This window comes from Camarhynchus parvulus, chromosome 1, assembly GCF_901933205.1.
Source record: "Camarhynchus parvulus chromosome 1, STF_HiC, whole genome shotgun sequence".
In the NCBI taxonomy this organism is placed as follows: domain Eukaryota; kingdom Metazoa; phylum Chordata; class Aves; order Passeriformes; family Thraupidae; genus Camarhynchus; species Camarhynchus parvulus.
In genome coordinates this window covers 93,312,111-93,332,587 of record NC_044571.1, presented here as the reverse complement: position 1 = coordinate 93,332,587, position 20,477 = coordinate 93,312,111, and the positions used below count along the sequence as shown (strand labels likewise).

The following is a 20,477-nucleotide window of genomic DNA, read 5'->3' as shown; positions in this document are numbered from 1 at the left end:
ACTCAGGTCTAAGTCTACTTCAACGTGCCTGGCCTATTGTGAGGAAAAAGCACTGTGATGATGTGCTGTGCACCAGTGTGCTTTTCAAATTCATTTTATGTGATTGATCATTTCAGTTGTGAATCTGGACTCTTGGAATTCTTGATCTCTGTGGAAGGTCAGATTCTTACTCAGAGCTGGTTTATCTTGATAGGCGACATGCTGGGCTTCAAGCACTGGCATTTAACCAACGCCTTCAGTGACAGCACGTAGGCTGGAACCAGACCATCACTTTGCACCAAGTGACTTGCAAGCTGAGAGCCTTTACCAAGAGTCAGAGGACACAGGCGTTTACTGTGACATTCCCATGACAACGTGTTCACCAGTATGGAGAATAACACAACAGTAAATAAAACCTGTTCAGTTATTTTCTGCAGGAAAAAGTCTCAGGTGAAGAAAGGCTACCTCAAGTGAAGATGCCATCACTTACACATGCCAGATTTGGCCTTGACCATGTATGCGAACCTACAGCAAGATTTGAATTTTACAATTAGCTTCACATGCTCCAATTAGTTTCTCAAGCTGCACAGAAATCAGAGGAAGCTCAATAGTAAGACAACAGTGAGCTTTTGAAAAAACATTATAGGGAATAATTGTGCTCTGGAGAATTTATTTATTTACTAATGCAAACAGTACACACTGAGATAACATCTGGCAGTGTTTATTACAATGAAACCCAATCAATACTTCTGTCTACTACAATATCTGTCCACAAAATAGTCATTCCTCCTGGCATCCACAAGAAATACTCAGCTATCTATTACAGTAGCCTTTGTCAGCAAAAACAGAGGTTGGCACCCTAATTCTTCTATTAGAAAGAATTAGATGCACCTAGACACAAGAATGATGGTGGAAAATTGGAGAGAGAGATGCAGTTTGTAGCATCATAAAGAACATTAGAAACTAATAAAATCACAGAAATGAAATTTCAAACCAATGAAATGCTTTGGTTTTGAAGTGACCTTCAGGATTATATTGTTCTATCTTGTTCCCCCTGCCCCAGGCAGCAATACCTTCCACTAAAGGAGGTTGCTCAAAGCCCTGTCCAGCCTGGCCTTAAGCATTTCCAAGGATGGGACACCCACAACTTCTCTGAACAGCATCCCCAAAGAATTTCAAAAAGCAGCAGATCTTTTTTCTTGTGTCTCAGGGGAGGGCCCTGGTTGATGGAAAGTTGAACTTGGGCCAGCAGTGCCCTGGAGCCAGGAGGGCCAGCCCTGTCCTGGGGGCATCAGGTCCAGCATCACAGCCGGGCAGGGGAGGGGATTGTCCTGCTCTGCTCTGAGCTGGGGCAGCCTCACCTGGAATATTGTGTATAGCTCTGGTCACAAAATAAGGAGGGTATAAAGCTGTTAGAGAGTGCCCAAAGTAGGGTAATGAGGATGGATAAGGGGGAAGCTGTATGAGGGGCAGCTGAGGTCACTTGGGCTGTTCAGCCTGGAGAAGAGCAGACTGAGGACAGACCTCACTGCAGTTACAGCTTCCTTGTGAGGATGGGAGGAGAGGCAGACACTGATCTCTCCTCTGTGCTGACCAGTGACATGACCCGAGGTGATGGCCTGAAGCTGTGTCAGGGGAGGTTTAGGTTGGATATTAGGAACAGGTTCTTCCCCCAGAGGGTGGCTGGGCCCTGGAACAGGCTCACCAGGAAAGTGGTCACAGCACCAAGCCTGGCAGAGTTCAGAAAGTGTTTGAACAATGCTCTCAGGCACATGGTGTGACTCTTGGGGTGTCCTGTGCAGGACCAGGAATTGAACTTAATCATCCTTGTGGGTCCCTTCCAACTCAGGACAGTCTATAATTCTATGATTACTTTTGCTAGTGAGCTACTAGGCCTTTTGAGGCATTTTAAAGCTATAAGTAATGGGAGAAAATTTGACTTTTCATTTCCTTTTGAAGTCAGGATTCAAAAGAAGTGATACTGAACCTTTCCACATAATTAAAAAGCCAAAAATAAATTTGTTTTGAAAGTTCTGTGTATTAGAATTTCCAAGTAAGCCCTTTCGTTTTTTGCTACTTCTGTATTTGCGTTATTGCACATCACTGTAGAAAAACTAGCAGTGTTTCGTGCAATGAAAAAAGTCACTAAGCATTAGCTTAGTTCTTACCGAACCTTCTGAACCTTTCTGAAATCTAGGTGCCTCTTGCAGTCTAACAAACAGATTGACGTGCAATAAGATATGCATTACTACTTGTCACAAAATTAAGCAAAAAATAACAAAACCGCACAAAAAAAAATCAATACTATTATTTCCTCCTTACATTTTTAATTGCTATAATTCTGCTTTTGTTGAAACAGTCATTTCCAAAGAAAAATGATATGTCTGATTAATGTGACTAGACATAAATAAATGTACATTTGCCCCTGTTTAATTTCACATTTTGTTAGCTCATTGTTCAGGGCATTTTTATTTGTACAGGACCTAGAGGTGAAATAAGAGTTTCTGTGCTACACCAAGTCCTGAGGCATGGGCTATGTTCAAAAGTTATTGTGGTGATATGTTACCTTTTTTCCCATAAAAACTTCACTTTGACAAGATAATTGGGATTGTAGTTATGAACTGGAGAGCTGGGAGAAGAGGGGATACAATTTCTTTTCATTTCTCCTGGTCTAGATCTACTGGGCAGAGGAGGGCCCATTTTAATCTGGACTGGTACACTGAACAGCCACTATATGCCATTATATGTGATGCCTGTTTCTATAATTTGTGTTTGGTAAGATTTGCACTAGGATTTCTTCTTAAGCTTCTTACTATTTCTTGCCCTCCACACCAATAACGTCTTACTAGAACTTAAAAGTCCTAATGACATGGCCATTAGGAATGAACTGGGGAGGCATCAAAACAATAGTGCTATATTGGCAAAATGGTGAAAGAAAACAAAACCTGACCTTCCAAGCACTGAAACTGGTGAAAATCCCACTAAACCTCCACTAAATGGAGTCCCTATTTACAGGGCACCAGTACCACCCCCATTGCTATCCATTTAGCACATGAACTTGTGCTACACTTGCAAATACACAGAATATTTGACCTAGCTTTAAGTGAGAAGATTGAGATTTCAAAAGTACAGAACAGGCTCCATCATCTCTTTCTGTATTTAAAGAAACATAGGACAAATGAAGACTGGGTTCTGAAAGCTCTCAACACTGAGAAAGATCAGCACAGGAGCTTCCACTTGCATATCAGCGATGCAGAGGAATAAAAAGGCCAGACTGGGACAGAGACTGGGACTTTTACATCTGGATTCAGGGCAAGCAAGAGTCCAGCCCCAGTTCAGTGAAGAACCAATTTGTCTGAAGCGTATGTGAAATTTGCCAGCTCCTCATCGACTCCACAAACTGAAGAACTGTTTCCTAAGTTACTATTGAAGTTGAGCTAGATAAAATGGGGGAAAGGGAATAATTTCTAACTAATATAGTCTTGTAACCTTTCACAAAAGAACTCCAAACCACCTGAAAACAGGAATAAATCCAAAATAAACCTTCATTTAACCACTACTGGGCACAAATGTTCATGTGACAAATTTTATGTCACTTTGGTATTAAAACAGGATAAATCTAGTTGTTTCACAAAAAAAAAAAAGCTCTCTAAAGAAAGCAGGATGTATTTATTTTCCCACTTTTTTACCAAAAAAAATAACCTTTTCCTCTCCATCATTTAAGGAAAGTCCTGCATTTCCAGCAGGACATCAGCCAGAGTAGTTGGTGTCTGCCCCGGGCAGGACTTTTGCAGAGGGGGGAAAAGATGAATACATAAATGCACATAACCCAACCCATGTAAAGGCCCAGCAAGCATATATGTTTGCAATGATTCCTGTCTTCACTGAAAAGAATGTGGAAGAATCCTAGGGACTTTTTTTGGGCCAGGATTTCCCTCTTTATCTGTGAAAGAAATTATCAGAAAATGGCTGCGCTTTATCCAGAAATGGTGTGCAGAGATCTGGAGGGATCACAGGTGATGATTATGTCTGCAGATCCTCTCTGGGCACTACAAAGAACACTGGATTTGTCACATTGTTTACCTGCAGCCCTGAATTCCTCCCAGTTCCACAGCCCTGAATTGCCAGCTCTAGGAAGCAGCAGAGGGAAATTACAAAGTTCTATCCCATTCAGACAGTGGGACCAAGTACTGGCAGCAGTAGAAGTGAGACTCAAATTTTTCATAACATGGATTTTCAGGCTTCCTACCATGTCAGCAAAGAAAAAGGGAGAAAAGCCTACTACCCCTTCCAAACTTCCACCAGTGCACTTATGACGAATCACAACACAGCTTTGAGAATTCAGCATTAAATAAAGAAATTCAATTTTGTTCTACAGTATATTTATTTTAAAAGAAATAGAAGCATAAGGAACTTAAAGAATCTCTACTATATGGTATGGATATATTCTAAACATTATGACAGAGATAGTGTGAGAGATTTTTAGAAATTAAATGCTTTTAAATGTAATTAAGTCATAATGAAGACAATCACATAGAAAACTCTACCACTGACAGTCTGACAATGCAGGGACATCAGAATTGTTTTCCACCATTATAAGGCACAGGAAAATTCTGGCTATCTCATGTTGATGAAAGGCAAATTCTATAATGAGACAGAAAACGCATGCATAAAAAAGTAAAATGCACCGAGCACATTTGGAATTCTCTAGCACATGAATGGAATGCAGTAAGGAACAATATCTTGCTGGTAAGAAATCCTGTCAATGGAAGAATCACCAAGTCTTTAGTCTGTAGAGCTTCCCTCTGGCTGCCTCTAGGCTGAATACCATCCAACAAGATGCTTCCCTTTGCCCTTAATACATCCCAAGTACTGGACAAAACCCCTGACTCTGGGGTTTGAATTCCACTTGGAGTCCTGCACCCAAATGTTACTGCATCTAGCTTTGGACCTGGTAGCACAGTGTCTTCTCACCACCTATTTCCAAATCTTTGCAATACTCTGAGACTTACATATGAGAAGAGAATGATGTTTTGAGCATCACAGAAATCCAGGGACTATCTGAATGCAAAGCTTTGGTTCAGTACCAGTCCAAAAACATATCTATTTATTTTTGTTATAGATTATAATCATAACTATTAGTTGGGATTACCTTCCTGCACTAAGAATTTTCCTGAACTCTTGCCACAGTTCCCTGGGCAGGGCAGGAAAACACTTGAGGTGACCATGACTGGTATTCTGAAGAAAATAAGTCTTTGCTAGACATCTAGAGCTGCATTAATGTCTGAATGCTCTATTCAGTGTCATTCTGGAGCCATGCACATAGGCACAAAAACACCACATCATAATAAAGACTGCTAAAGTGAACAAGAATTCACCATGATAAATGTGTTCCTGAATGGCAAGCATAATCAGAGGAAGGGCAGATGTAGCTGTAAAAGAGCAGTATTTTCTAAGCACACACACACACACACACAGTGAAGCTGAGAAGTAGTAATACACCAATTTCTGACACAGGAATAACCTGCAAATGGTATAATTTCTGGAGTGATGTCATATGGCCAAGAGGCACCAAGACAAATTAAATAGCACTGAAGCCCTAGCAAAAGTAAAAAGAATAATCCTTTCCTTCCTGCAGGATTGAAACAGTTATGAGGAATCAAAACTTTTACATTCAGGTGCTATCCTTGAGCATCACTACCTATAGCAAACTTGCCTATTGACTCAGGGATTTTTCACTTCTAATCATGCTACACTTCCAGTTGAGTTGATAGACTAATTTAATTCTATACCTTCCTGGTCACATGGCTCCTGGGTCCCTCAGCATCCTCTCTCTGCATTCCTCAGGCTTTTGTGATGCCTCTGGTTGCTAACAACATGCAGGCTAAAGCCATCAGTAAGGCACTAAATTCACCCCAAAGGATGATCATTTTAGAGCTGTTTGCTTCAGGAATCCAGTATTGTTCTGGGGAAGTGACAGCCACTCAAACATAAGAAGGTTGGTTGTGTATTAAAACAGGGCAACAGGCATGACAAAACAGATTATCCTCTTCACTTGAAACCCTAATGAATGGAAAAAGGAACTGGGAAGAAATGAGAATTCATCAGTCTCTGACTCCAATTTTCCCATTGATAGTCCGATCTTACAAACTCTATACATAGGAACTGTGCCACTATACCCAACCTAAATGAACTGGGGCTGCATGATCATAATCTAATCTGGTTTACACTCAGAGAGGACATGCAGTGATCTGGTGCACAATTGCTATCATTGCTGTTGAGAAATACACACCTTATTTCTTGAAAAGGTTCTGCTGGAAGAGTCACATGATTCTTGATTACTTGCTGCAAATCTTGGAAGAAATGAGATAACACTCTTCCATTCTACAAAAGATTTTATTATTCAAAATTTCAATAAGAACACTGCATGAACTAGAATGAAATTTCTAAGGAAATATGATGAAAAAAAATCTGCCAAAGAAAGCAACAGGTTCAAAAAATTGTTAATGCAGGTTTTGACTCAGAGATGCCTTCAGTTATTGCTGACACCAAAACATTTTGCATAGTCAAATACTTCCTTTTGGTTATTGTTTAAAAATAAACAAATAAAACAAATATTCTGATCTCTTTCATGGCAGTGGAAACTGTTAAAAACAACAGACCAATTTTGGCACAACAGATTAAAATTTCTTCCTAATCTATTATCTAGATACTTCAGGGGCAATGGCAGGAAAGAGTGCAGTACAAATGAGATCCTCTTTAGCTTAGTGAAGAAAACAGACCAGAAAATTTGGGTAACTTACATTCATCTGACTGCCCTACATCAGACTCTGGAATTTGAAATGATTCAGCAAGAGTGTCCTCAGAGACACTGATGTAAATATGGAGTAACCACAATGCCTTTCTCTGGAGGCCCTCCCATTATACACTGGTTTAGCTGAACAATTTCATTTCAGATAGAACAAAATAAAAATAGGAGTACTTTGGAAAAGGCCAGGTCTGTGTTGCTTTTTTTCCTTTCATAGTTTATCTAATGACATCTCTGGTCTGATATAACCTTCCTTGCTCAATAATACTTAATCTTTATTTTACCTTGAAGTAGAGTAGCAAATGCTTTGATAAATGGAGTGAAAGATTTTCCACTTTCACCATAACATCTTCAGGTGCTGAAATGCTGACGTGTTTTACTGCAACTTGCTACAGCAGTGCTACACAGGGTATCAATGCTTGTATTCCCATGCCTTTTTAACATGAGTGAATCACAGCCCATACTCCTCTATATACTAAAAACAACCACACACCAGAGAGCCATTTTCCTATCCTCATCTATTGTGGCCACTATTCTGCAAAACCAAGAGCTTTCTATGAAAAATGTCATGATTCTACCCATTTGTACACTACAGCTGATGCCCTTAACCTCCAGACCTACAACATACTAACAAAGCCCCACACAACCCCTCCACCTCCCAAAAAAACCCTTAAACATTTTTCCGAAAACAAAAAAATAACCCACGAGAGATTTAATAAACAATAATTCCCAACTCCTTTTTTGTGCTAAGTTGTGAATGAGACTGATTAAAACCAACCTGAGAACTATGAAAATTTTCTCAGTTCTTGGCCAACTGCATTTTGAGATTTGCAGTTTCATTAAGTGAAAACATCTTTCTAGGATGTTTGCATGAAAATTCAGAAAACAGAGGCAATCATAAGAAAAGAGCAACAATTACAAAGCTCCTAATCTCCTGAGACATTTACCTTTTTGTAGCAGGCTTTACTCCAGCCTCATTACATATTTGCTCTGATCATCAATCCTATTTGCAACTTTCAACTGTCTCCATATTCTTTATCAGAGGAGCCTGTATCAGGCAATACCTGGAGTGTCTCCATTAATCCAAATTTTGAAAACCAGTAACTGAAACAAATCAGTATTTGTGCACTGACTGGAAAGAAACCCCTGCAGACTCATGACGACTGAAAATGTCCTTGTGTCTATGTGACTCCCTCCTCTATCCTTCTCCAAAAAAAGAAGGGTCAAAGCAAAATGCTGGCAGCCCAATGAAATCTTTGAAGAGACAGTGTGCTTTCCAGTTATGAGAGGACAGAAAAATGAGAACCCTGGAGATCTTTCGGGAACATTAGGCTTTATTAATCAGGAATGTACTTGCCACATACCAACATTCCCAAACAGTACACTGATTCAGAAAAATGCCAGGGAGTAACAGAACTCATCCAGTTTGGTCTTCTGTCTTATGGGGAGTTCCAGCATGCTCTGGGAGGTGGTCTTCCAAGCCATTCCTTTAAAAAGAAACCTACCCTGCTTCCATAATACCCATAGGTTGTGTGTTCCAGCACTTTACAACCCCTACAGTCAGAACATGGCTCCTAATATCTAGCTTGGTAATTTTCACTGCTCATTGAACTGATTTCTTTAGGTCTTTCTCCCAGTGGACATGAAGAACAATTAATCACTGTGCTCTTGATTATAAATTTTCACTCAATAGATTTTTTAATTTTTTTTTTTTAGTTTATTCTCCTTAAGGTACAACAAAACCAACACTTTCAGAAGCATGTAATGCCAGGTAAGGCTCCGACATATTCTCTAGCCCCTGGGCCAGAAACCAGTTTCTGCTTTCTTCACAATTTTAACTCTAGGACAATTTCTGCTTTGACAAATATTTTTGACCTCTCCACATTTCCACTGGGGTTTCACAGGTAGAAATCAGGGCAGAATTTATCCCCATGAGTTTCTGGATTAATGCCTTGGTAAAGGAAGGGGAAAAGGCAAAATTAATTCTCTTTGTTAGTGCTAATGCTATTCCTCAGGGATAGCTGGCCCCAAGACATTCATCTTTGTTCAAAGCAAGCACACTTCCATACTCATTTCACACTTGCAGCACAGCTTCTACAAGCCAATATCTGCATCAAAAAAAAAAAAAAAAGCTTAAACTCATGAGAGTCTGCATTCTGTCAGAGGACCAGGAACTGGGAATGGACTCCAAGCCCATCTTCGCCCACCTGAAATTCTAGCTAAAACATCAAGTTATAGGAGGAAAGGTCAGGTCCCAGATCCATCAAGAATCATGAGGATTCTTGCACTGAAAAGAACATGGTAGTGCATGTAGTGCTTGTTTGTTGCTTCAAAACTCTTCCTTCATCTAAAAGCAGAGCTGTGATGGACGAAGGCCTTCCCAGCCCTGACATCCTGACGCTACACATGCAGCCTGCACTCTGGAATCCCAGCTTACTGTGTCACATTGGCTTGGGTTCTGCCTCTTCCTTTCCTTATGCCTGCAAGCTCAATTGAACTTATGAAAATTCAAACTGTCTTCTGTCTGTTTCATACATCATCAGCAAACAATCACTAGACAAAATGAATTTGCTCTCTGTAATTTGGAGGTTACACAAATGCCTCTGCTGTATAATGCAAAAAAAAAAAAAGGAATAAAGTTTGGTATGCAAGGTTAACTCAGCATGGAGGAAAGTAGCAAAGAAACAGAGGGAGAACACGAACAATAAAATACTCAAAAGTGAGAAGAGTGACATGAGAAATACTTCTGAAAATTGGAGCTGGCCTTGCTACTTTTGAGTGATGGGATTAAACAAAGGCACAAGCGAGTTGTGAAAGATCACCCCCAAGAGTGGCTGTATCACTATTCCTCATGATTTGTATACACAACATACTTATTTATAATAACAATGGTTACTATTTATCTCCTAAGAGCTCTGCAAACACAAATTCACAAATTCAGTAATGTTCACAGAGCTGTATCAGTTTGAACCAGACTGAAAGAGTGATCTGCTGAACAAGGCACAGTGAGGTTAAATGACATGCCCAGTGCCACTCATTATCTATAATGAGTATCAGTATCCACTCAGTACCCATAAAGATTAGAACACCAGATCTCTAGGTCACCGATCAGATAAGCTGTGTAAAGCTGAACCCTTGACAAACCAACCTCTCTGTTAACAAAAATTACATGGCATATACTCCTTACTGCCCTCAGCCCGGGGCAACGTAACTCAAACTATTGCTTTGAAAGCACATATTTTTCTTCCACACACAATATGTGTGCTGTCATTGTCTCATTCCAAAATCATGCAGACACTGAGTGTGAGCAAAGGTACATCCTCGTGCTTGACTTAATCCTATTTGGGGTTAGTTGCAAACAGCAAAGTACTAAACCACATCCTTAAAGTTAAGTATTTGAGTAGCCCCATTGACCTCAAAAGATCTGCTTGCCTATCAACCCAGATTACTTTAGTTTAGAGAACCCAACATAGCAAGAATCCAGCCCACAGACCTTTTGCATTGGCAGAATATCTGTCCCACATTTAGCAAGAGGAGTTTTTCATGCAATTGTCTGGCAGATGTTCAGGTGATGTGTATCTTAATGCTTCTTCTAATGCCACATAACAAGTATTTTTTATTAGATGAAATTTGGCTCATCTTAAAATAATCATTCACTTCAGGGACATTCCTACATTAAAGCAAGATTTCCACTCTTTAATTAAAGAAATAAATTACAAAACTACCATGATATGGCTTGCCTTTCCTCTTTGCTGTTTTTGGGTTAATACAGGAAAGCCCAAATGGCAAGTTCACCTTTTTAACGATCTTACAATTAGAAACACTTGATTACAGCAAACATAGAGGAAACAAAAGAAGTCCTTAAAGCATACCTTCCTCTGTCAAAAGTGCCACTACTGTTATTGTATCAAGCAACTATTTTCACGGACAAGAGGTATAGCAAGAACCACATCCTCATTTTACAGGATTTACGTGCTTATATAAAACTCTCCTCACCTTATTCTTCTGTATTGCAGGGACAGGCTATGCCAAGGCTGCAGAACTTAAAAGCAGCTACAAGTTTAAAATTGGGGGTGTTCATGAGTTTTTTTGTTGCTGTTGTAGTTTCTTTTGTTTGTTTGTTTGTTTGTTTGTGGTTTTTTTACCTATTATACAAGAAACTCAAGGATTAAAAATATGGGCCTTTACTTCATGGAATGGAAAGAAGACCTAGGCAGAACAGTCTTAGGAATCATGATCCCACACTCCATTCTCAGTTTGACCACTGATTTACTTGGACCTTGAGAAAGCTGCTCAACATCTCTGTGTGAATGCACTTGACACTCCTGATAAAAAAATGAAACAAAAAATATTTCCTGAACATGAGTTTTACACTTGTGTATTTATTTTCCCTTCAAAATCTAGAGTCCCATATAACGGAAAAAACTCATCCCAGCCAGCACCAATTGCTACTCTTATTTTGTCTTGGGCTCTCCATGCAGGACTTAGTGACCATCTGGATCCTAAGGATTCAAAGAACTTGCCTTAATTCACTCTTACACTGCTGCTGCATTTTGGAAAGAGAATTACTCCTGCTTTCCAACAAAAATTTTCCTGGTTGTTCACACTAAATTGCAAGAGAAGCATGAAATTTGGTACTCACAGATTCAGAAGAGTTCCCCCATTTTCCCCTGAACACCTCCCTTTAAATTGCTGCTGAACCCAGCAAATCCATGACCGTTTTCAACTCGGCTCACCAGTGTAATTGCAAGGTTAACCTCTGGTGGCCAGGGAAGCTGCTCACATTCAGCAATGAAGAGCAGAAAATGTTAAATACCATTCACTGGCCACAGCCTGCAGTTAATACACAATATTTAAACAACACAATGGCATGGCCCTTGCCAGTAATGTAAAAACAGAGTGGAGCAGAGCCAGAATGGCACAATCTGCCTGTCTGAGTCATGCTTGGCGCTGCGTGCTGGAGGGGAAGGCTTTAGCTGCCCACAGTGTAACTGTACCCTCCAGCTACTTTACAATAAAACATTAAAATATATTAAAAAGGGGGGGTAGGGGGTGGTGGTAAAAGCATGATAAATCCTCTCTAATAGTTAAAATATTTTAAAACTGAAGTATAAAAGTACCACTTTGGAAGAAGGCTCTGGATTTCATTACAGACTGCACATTTTGATCTTAAACAAGAAAACAAACTGACTTTGCTTTGTAATATTCCACAGCTTTGTACGGTTCAACTGAAATCGATAATTTTCCTTCTTTCTACAAGATTCTGGATTTTTTTCATATATTATTTCATTTGATTAAGAGTATCTGAATCTACTGTATTTTCCAATCCTCTTTTGCATGCCTGTTGTTGTCACTGAAGTTCCAAATCTTAATTATTAACCCAAATACATTCAATAAACAGATTCTAAATAAGGGTAGATCAGAGTGATGTGCAATCTGACTTGCATTTATGGAGCAACTATGCTCTTAGAAAAAGACTCCTTTCTTGCTGAGAAGTAGATGTTATTTTGACTGTTTTGTTGTGTCACAGCAGAGATGAATTAGGCATTTCTGCCTTCATCTGCACCCTAAAGCAGCTGAAGTCCCCTGTGATGTCATCAGAAAGTTGTTTGTTTTTTTCTCATACAAAGGAGAAGAATTTGTTACGACATCATGAGAAGAGAATAAACTGTATTTTGTGCTATAAGGAATCTTCTGCTACTTTCTGTTATCTCTGCACCAACGTGCAGAAATCCTCTCTGACAAAGCGACAGCAACTGTAAGTCAACAGAGATGCACAGTATTCCTAATGCTATTCAAAACAAAGCAGGAAAGAATGATCTATTCAGTGCTCTGAAATTAAAGATCTGCAAGATGTAAGTTCCTTTTTAATTTTTAAATAAAACATCCTTTGAACTTCTAAATCCCATTCAAGGGGACTCTGACCTTTATCCAAGACCAGCTACTGTGCTAACACTTTGGATGCATATAGAGGAAAAATACGGACAAAAGGTACCGGAAAAGCTTTTACTTACAGGAATGCAGTGTGGCTTAATCTTTTTGTTTTTAAGGTGCAGTGATTTCAGCATCTACAATGTAACTTCAGGCAGTCTGAAAAGAAACAGGTTAAAATCTCTTTCAGTTATAATTGGTATTTCAGATTTAATTAAAAATTAAACTTTCATAATGTTTCACCATCCAAAGCAATGCATTATCAGTCAAGCGTAGCCTTTTTTTTTGTTAAAAGAAGCTCTTCCCAGAGTAGTTTGCAATGAAAGAAAAAGGGAAAAAAGCAATTGAGAGTAGCAAAATATATTTCTTCAGCAAAAGATCTCTGAATAATTTGGAAAGAAGCCTTCTGCCACTTAATTTTAACAATCAACCTTATACTAATTAAAAAAAACCCCACAATTAAAAAAGACAGAAAAACACCACCACATATCAAAGACTGTGAGGATAAAAATGTTAATTTCAGCAAAACAAGGACACTGCTAGGACCAGAACATACGCACCAAAAGGGAAAATATGGTTTTACACAATGCCAGCCAACAACATTTTTTACAAATTCGTTCTACAGCATGCAGCACTTTCAGACTGTTGCATGGAGAAGCAGAGGAAGACAAGTTCAAAAAGAGTAAAGCTGTTTTTAAAGTGTACAAGGCAAAAGGTCCCTTGCAACCCTTTGTTAAGGGATATGAAATAGCTCATCTATAAAACTGTATGGTTTCTTATCATGTAAAATAAATGTCACATTACTGTGCAAAACAGATGATTAAGAAGTGGTAGCTGCCGACACAGCATTCGAACAGATGCAAAAAAATTTTTTTTTTCAAAATGCACTTGAAATAGTTGGAATGACAATAAAACTCCAGGGGTTGTACCATAAATATGAGTTTAAATATTAGTCTGGAGTTTAAAACCTGTGGTTTTAATTATATCTAATTATAAAGGCTCCAAAACCAGGAGAAATGAGAAAAACAAAAAAATATTAATAATAAATTAAAACAATTTTGCAATAAGTTGTCAGGATTTGGCCTCGTAATAACAAACCATACAGCAATATACACAGACACATACAATGTACCAATGACTCATTAAAGGAACAAATCAAAACTTCATTAAATTTTATTTTTAAAAGGTGACAGCAGAACTTGCCTAATTTACCCCATTCAAAGTCAAAGCTATTCTCCTCACCAGCAGCACACTCGCAGAGACGGTCAAATAAATCCCGGCAAATCTAATACTGTTTTTAAATGCACCACAGGCTGGGAGCAATTCCTAAGTGTAATTTTACATTGTTCTCCCATAAGTAAAAATACAATTCCTCAGATGTCAGTCTTATATGAGGTTTCTCAATCCATCCTCATGGATCTTTAAAATAAAATGCACCATACCAGACAATATACTCTCACACAAACATGTTCATACACACACCTATACCACAAACAAAAATAAGCTTACAAACTTATTTGTTGGTTTAAGTTTCCCACTCTGTCAAGATCAGAGGTATTGAAGAGCAGGAGGCAAAACAGAGAGCACAGAAGTGGACAGAACAGGAAGAAACAATTCTTGAGCATTTGAATGAACAAGAGCCTTCTGATAGAGGCACTAGGATGATGCTGCCACAAGATAACCTTTATAGGCTTGGATGAAATTTTTCCTGAAGGAACCACCTGACACACATGTTCCTCTGTTCCTCTTCCTTTAGACAACGTAATATCAAGCAACTTTCCTTCTTTCTCCTGATTGACACCTGATAAGGTAGAGAAACCTAATAAGGTAGTGAAGAAATCCAGGCAAAAAACTGGTAAGTCCATCAGCAGCAGGCAATAGCACAACTGCCACATATGGGATAACAGTTTCAGCCTCTGAACTTCCATTTCTTTCACTTTCTCCCCCTTCCAAATTTACCCCTTTTCCCACATCTTCAGGACTGTAAGCCTGGCTTGCTGACAGGGCAGGAGAGGGGCAGCAGTATTTAAAATCCAACGCTATTTCTTCTAATGAATGCAGTGAAAAACTGACCTCAACTGAGAAAACAAAGAGCATTCACTGAGGGTGAAATGTATCCCTGTGTAGAGAGCCAGTAGAGAGAAGCCCTATTCCAATGACCTAAATAGGAATAAATTGGTGCATGGACTTCGCCACAGTGAATTTTGTCCAAAATTCCCGTTTTTTTTTTTTTTTTTGTAGAGAACGAGGAAACACATGGGTGTCTCCTGTCAAAGCACAAAGGCACAGCACCTCCTTCCCATGCTGGGCACAATCCTGACAACTGTTCTTCTGTGTATCTTCCTAGTGGTTTTAAGATGAAGTCTTTTGTGCTTTGCCCACGTTTTTCTGACTGGGAAGGGAAAGGAGGGAATGCAACATTTGGCATTACTTTGTAAGTTAGCCTGAGGACATAGTGCCTGCAGATAAAGTGGTCCCTCTCCTCAAGGCAGGCATAATTAGCACACACCGTGATTCTTCTAATACAAGAAACAGAGCCTCGGAAAAAGCCCTCTGTAAGAGCGTGCCTTCCTGCGCACAGGTGAGGATGCCTAACACTTGTGGGGCAGGAGATCACGATTGTTAAGTGAAAGGGGTGCCCTAATCCCCTTGTGGAAAGAAAAGAGACATGGCCCAAGAACAGTCAATCAACTTCTGCTTGAGAGAAGCCCAAGAGCTGGAATTGCAAGAATGAGGAGTATGGCAGATCAGGAATGAGGCCTATGAATAAAGTGTTAAAAACAAGGCAAGTGTTGCCTCTTAGTAAAGGCTTGAAAAACAAATATCAGAAGGTAAACAGGTTTCACTTTGCTTTCTCACAATTCCTTCTTGCCACAAAGCTTGTTCAGAGTGTGAAAACTGTGAGAGGAAAGCTACCAACTCAACAATGACTGAAGTTCATTAGCAATATTTCATGACCTGCATGACCGTAGTTTGCCTGACTCATGGTTATGGTCTAATTCACCACTTTGATAAGGATCAGATTGCTTCAATCTAAAAAATTAAAGAGAAGGGAAAAACATGTAATTTTTAATGGGGAAACATTTCAGAAGATGTCAGCCTTCTGCAAACTCTTAGCAATAAAGAAGTTCCATATCTGTAAAGCTTTGATTTTCCTTGAGTACCTTAACTCAGCTGGAGCAGGGCAGTTAGCGTTGTACACAGCTGATTAGTTACGAGGACAAGGAAGACTAGAGGAGAATATATTACAACACTTTTTGATATCTTTAGAAATTTTAGAAATTTCTAGATATAGAAATTACAACCTCAGTCAATTGATCTTTTTCAAGCTCACTTCTTGAACTGGAAATCAACAATGAAGCCACTGCCACAAGTAACTATTCAAAGAAGGCAAAACACTGATGTCCTTCCTCAAGGAAAAAACCTCATTGATAATATTAAGGAACTCGTCTTCAACAACCAGGGAATGAGGGAAAGGGAGCACACTGGAAGAAAAATGGACACGCACAAATGAAAAAACAAGCTCTTTACCTTCAGGACAATATTAAAAAATATTCATGAGCCAGTTAAGAGGCCTCAATCCAACTTCAGAATCGAAATAATTACTTAGGATATGGCCCAGAATAATTGTGTCACAGAAATGAAAAAAGAAAGTCAATTGTACAGGTACCTCATCTAGCAAAAAATATACAAACTCTGGAATTGGAACCAGTATAGACACACCAGCACAATGCTCTGTTCAGGTTCACCGGTAAAACAAAAGAGCAAATCTTATTTACACAGATACTTTACTGCTTTTTCTCTCTATAAACAGCTTTACTTTTGTCACCTGTTCCCTGTCCTGAGTGGAGAGAATAAAAAAGAAAAAAAAAAGTAATAGCAGTGATTGAAAAATCCTCTCAAAAAATTTGAATTGGAGGTCTTACTACACTTTCAAACATATGCGGGAATTTATGTTACTTCCAGCTCTGCCTTCAAACTCATAGCCATTTGTGGCTCAAACCAGAGTCACAAGGTTTGTGGGGGGGCTTTGTAATCTGGCAGAATAGAAACAGAGGACAACCTACAGCACTGTGCTGGGATCAAGGGTTCCTCCCACTTCAGGAATGGACAACAGGAGACTGAAGGTTTCTTTGTCAAAATGGTAAATCTCTATCTGTTATTGGTTCGCTGCAAACATGAACGCCCACAGAGATTTTGTCTTCCCCATGGCATTCATCCTTCGAGTTTACTTTCTCAGTGAAGATGACACCCATTACAAATTTTAATTTCCTAACTATGGCTGTTTCAGCTAGAAAAGCATTTTAATCAGGAAAAAGGTGTATTTTTGGCTGCAATTCACACACACCCCACATCCCCCAAAAGTATTTGAACTATTTTTGTTCCGGTATGATAAAACCTGCCTTTGGGTGAAGACTGAGACTCCTTGTAATCTCAGTTTCAAAAAGTTAGAGAGAATCAACTCTATAAAAAAGCTGCAATGCATAATCCACTCTAATGGTCACTTGGAAACAGGTACTGGATGCAATTTCATCACAAGGGCTCTCAAACCTGTTAAATATGTTGGATCCCTTAACAGCACAGTCCATCCCCCTCATTTATTCCTCCTGCTAACAGAGTTAGCAACAAGCACTTGAGAAGCCCAGCTGTGAAAGCATATGAGAGCTGAACTTCTCAACCCACAGAAGAGTTGGTCTCTATAACTGCACTTAGGATCTGACCTGGGCTCCCAGTGTTTAGGAGTTTAATGGATAGTTCTGTTATAGTTAGGTGGGACCCAGCATCCTTCTAAATACCTCTTGAAGCTTTCTTCCTACGCAGGGGCGATGATGGTAATCAAGTTGGCTGCTAAAAACCATGATATTCCTTATTCCAACTGTTTTCTTGCACAAGCTGTCCCTAGATCCTGTTTATGTTCCCAAGGAACAGGAACAGTGACAGCATGCAGCTTTCACAAGGCCTTGCCCAAACAATTCTTTCTCTAAAGATACAGTTTTTTTTGTGAAGCAGCTCTGAAGCTGATATTCGCTGAGCATCTCTTGGAATACAGCTAGAAGACTTTACTTATGCCCTTTGCAAGCTATTGTAGCATATAAGCTTCTCCCACTTCTTTTCAAGGTTCATAATACTTTGATCTTCACAGCCTCACTGCTCCTGCTGAATGGTATCATCTCCCATGGCTCATATTATCTTTAGTGCATAAAATGATAATACCTGTTAAGAAGCAGGCTCTATCACATAATCACAGCAGAACCTTCACATTTATTCTGGTTTAACAGAGAAACTTACATCAATAAATGTTTCATTGTGATGGGTATTTCAGTGCGGTGACAAACTGGGTGGATAAAGGAAATGTGGTGGATATAATTTGTTTGGATTTTAGCAAGGCCTTTGACACAGTACCACACAGGAAGCTCATAGAGGCACTAGAGAATTATGGTCTGAATACTATTACAATAAGATGGATAAAAACTGTCTGACAGATAGGATGCAATGAGTTATTAATCAGTGGTATTACAAAAGAATAGAAAGAAGAATCTACTCTGATGCTGAGCAATAGGTGCTAGGATTATTATCACTACAGAGATTCATTAAAGATGAGAAAAAGAATGTAAATATTGACAGCATCCAAAACAGATAATTCAGAAAAAAGAAATTCATCAAATGCGAAAGGTATCAAAATTGTAAGATTAAAGTAATGTGCACAAGCCAGAACTATGTGGTATTTAATGTATCTTAAAATGTAAAAAAAGTTATCAAAAACCAATACAGAATTTTGTTTCAAATTCAGAAATAGAAGGTTTTCACTGTGTTGGTTTGACTTCATCATGTTACTATGCACTGGTATGGCTGAGTTGTGAAATTTGCTCCCTTGGAAAGCAAAATAAAATAATATATTTCAATTACTGTGGTAAGGGACAATCATCTGGCCTATTTTATTAGACTATCAGTACTAATGATTAAAATTTTAAAGTTTAGAGTAATCACATATGACATCCTTAAAGTCTTCCTTGGAAATAGGGGACTTTTTTAGTTGTACTTCCTGAATTTCCACTGCCCTGCACAGCTAAAGCCATTTTGTTGCTGATTTCTGGTACAGAAGATGACATTGAACTATCCCCACAGAGACACTGTGTACATTCAAATGGGTACTACCTCTCCATTTCCTTCACAGATCTGCCCCAAAAAAATTCAGCCTGACCCTTACTTGTGAAGGGGCAAGATCCTGGATGAAAAGTAATGTACTTAGATTAAATGAAAAGCCCCAGGGCAGGGGTAAATCTCATGGGACATATGGCAGTAAAGGTCAAAGTGATAAACCTTTATTTGGAAGTCTAGCTACTTCAAAGTGCTGAGCAATTAAACATAGCAGTTGACTATTTCCAGCATAAACTCACCCATATCAGCAGGATGTGAAGTTCACTATGTCCTGCCTTTTTCTCTTTCCTTGTGTGGACAACGCACCCCCAGCACCAGAGACTCTGCTTACTTGTGCCCCTTCAAGAATAAGGCCAAAAAGCTTCTAATGCTCTCCTTCTTGAGACAGCAAAATTGAGTGAGTGAGCGAAAGCTACACATTTTCAACTGTAAGAAATTTAGGAAAGTTGTCACAACTCCTCCTCTTGACTTATTGCACATGGTCATTGTCTTAACATGTGACGTCAGGAGACTGCACCTGGTAATCTCAATCACCTATGAAATCCATCATCTATGGTTTTGGGACCTTTGATCTTGTCCCAAGATCTCCAGTATTTCTTCTACCCTCACACAGCAGACTAAGCCGATCTCCTCTCCCATCTCCCTCTGACCAACACCTGCTTCCCTCCGTCTTCTCTGTGAGAATCTGCCTTGCTTGCACTGCAAAGCTCCCATTTTCCTTTCTTGCTGCAGGCAGAGAAGGGAATAGGATGAAGGTGTGACACTTCTTTCACAGGAGAAAGAGACAGGGAGGGAAGTGTATTAGCAGAGAGGCATGAATTTGTGGGTCTCATGTCAGAGAAGTGGAAAGAATTAGAGGTGAAAATATCCACTTCAGGTCTCTGGAGCAGCGAGTGGAAGTGTGGCTTCTGTGGCTCCGCCACACTTTAGATGGACAGTAGGTCCATCACTGTTGTGCTACCCTTAGCAGAAGCCTTAAACCCACAGGTCTATCTTGGGAGGAACTTGGGATTCTGATGTGTGAGAAGGGCCATGCTATCTTTTAAGAATAAATAAAATTAATAAAAAGCAAAGTCAGGACTACAGGCTAAGTTTTGAGTTCATACAAGCAGGTGCATCACAAGTGGTATGAGGCCTCTTCCAGATTACACACTGACAGATTTTATTCCACCATATGCAAAAGCAGAAATCAATGCAGTCTTTTACTTCAGCACATTATTTATGTTTTTTGCCAGAAGGCCATTAACCTGAATCCCAAAACCAGCTCCATCTTGCACAACGTCGTGCACAAACCATGCCCAGAAGTTTCACATTATTTCAGTTTATGTAACTGCCATATTAAGCTCAAGGCCCAAGGAGGATACTGAACAATATCTTATTGTACAGGCTATTGAGATTCAATATTACAGGGACAATGCTACCAACCCCCTCCAATTTCATTCATCTCAGAAATCTTTGCAAATATAATACCAGAGGACTTGGAGACCTTTAGACTGTACTACAAATCTGCTGCTTAAACTTTTAATGTAACATTGATGCAAGCTCTCAAATACCTCCCAATAAAGTCCATACTTGTAATTCTTGTTTAATTAGACATCAT

The 20,477-nt window shown here is 39.3% G+C and overlaps 1 protein-coding gene across 4 annotated transcripts in view; it reads right to left on the bottom strand.

The window, feature by feature from the left end:
* The window catches only part of ZBTB20 (zinc finger and BTB domain containing 20), a 445,196-nt gene that overhangs the window by 299,258 nt on the left and 125,461 nt on the right, over positions 1-20,477 (bottom strand). For all 4 annotated transcript variants that reach the window (XM_030955850.1, XM_030955680.1, XM_030955758.1 and 1 more), the window contains exon 4: positions 12,802-12,877. The gene's annotated coding sequence lies outside the window, so the exon portion shown is untranslated. The remainder of the gene's footprint in view (positions 1-12,801; positions 12,878-20,477) is intronic.